The following is a 1440-nucleotide window of genomic DNA, read 5'->3' on the forward strand; positions in this document are numbered from 1 at the left end:
TTAATTTCAGTCATTTGGGGGACCCCCTGAAATTTTACAGGGGAAGCACTTGCTTCCTGTGCCTTTTTGGTAATCAGGCCCTGGATATTAAAAAACTGATTGCAAGAACTCGGGGTTCGGGTTTTCAAATCCCGCTAAATGTCAATATTTTAAAATTATATTTCATAAAAATAAATGTTTTTTTTAATGTCTTTTACAATAGAGTAACGTAAATAAAACGATCCTTTTCTTTAAATTTTTATTATTACTTTTTCTAAGTGCGAAAGTTTGTTATAAGTCACAAAACCAGGTCTGGTGTGACCGTTAGTGTTAAGTGATAGGTAGGAAGCAAGTGCTAGATCCGAGGGTCTAGGGGTCAAACCCCGTTAATGGTCAATATTTTAAAAGTATGTTTCAAAACTAAATGTTTTTTTAATTATTATTATAATTATTTCCTTTGGTATGGTATGATGTAATACCAGACCGAGTTAGAATATAATAGGTTAATAAGTATTAAAGTATGATATTTAGCCATAAATATATACAATATATGAGCAATATTTCTACATTTTTAACGCTATTATACGCACTTAGAAAATGAAAAGAAAGGAAAAGTTTAAGCAAAGGAATATTTTTATTTCGTTACAATATTGTAAAATAATTTTTAAAAAAATTTCCTCTAAATTTAACTTTTAAATACTGAACATGTCTGAGGTTTGAATCTCTGATCCTTGGAACTGATGCTTACTGGCCTGTTTATTAATTCAAAACTATAGGAGAAATTGTAAGTATATTTTCCTAATTCGTTAACAGTTTTGTGGTGTGGCCTAAATTATAAGTACATTCAACTATTGGTGGAATTTGGTTTTGTAACTATAGTTTAAAATAAAAGCAGAATTTAGGTATTTCTGTAAATAAAGAGAACACAAAAAAAGTTTGACATTGCAATTTTGTCCCCTTGAGTCCAAACTAAGCATTCCATAACTTTGCATTTAAGTATATTAAAATAATAAATGAACAAATGTTGAAAAGTATAGTTTTATATGAATGCAAAGTACAGGTCGTTATAATATAAGCAGAGCAAACACGAAATCTTCAGAAATTTTGATAAGTGAGTATTTTTAGAAAGTGGAATATTGCAGGCGATAATATTGAAATATTTTATTAAAATCATTAATTTTTCCAAAAATGTTTTTAATTCTGTAATAAAAAGAAGAAAAAAAAAGTTCGCCATTAATTAGCACTTTTATTTACGTTCGCTTTCGTAGTCCGCCATTGTTTTCGAACTCACAGTTGTGGGATAAGCAGTTATCCTATCGCACTGATTAAGGGGAATTGTATCTGTAGTGGGTTAACATTGGATGCACCCTATTATGTTCCAGTGTACAACATTTAGTTGGTCCGTAATTATGCGGCTTGATGTGGTAGTTTAGTATGTTATTGCATCGATATAAGACCAAG

Source organism: Parasteatoda tepidariorum, chromosome 2 (genome assembly GCF_043381705.1).
Source record: "Parasteatoda tepidariorum isolate YZ-2023 chromosome 2, CAS_Ptep_4.0, whole genome shotgun sequence".
Classification (NCBI taxonomy): domain Eukaryota; kingdom Metazoa; phylum Arthropoda; class Arachnida; order Araneae; family Theridiidae; genus Parasteatoda; species Parasteatoda tepidariorum.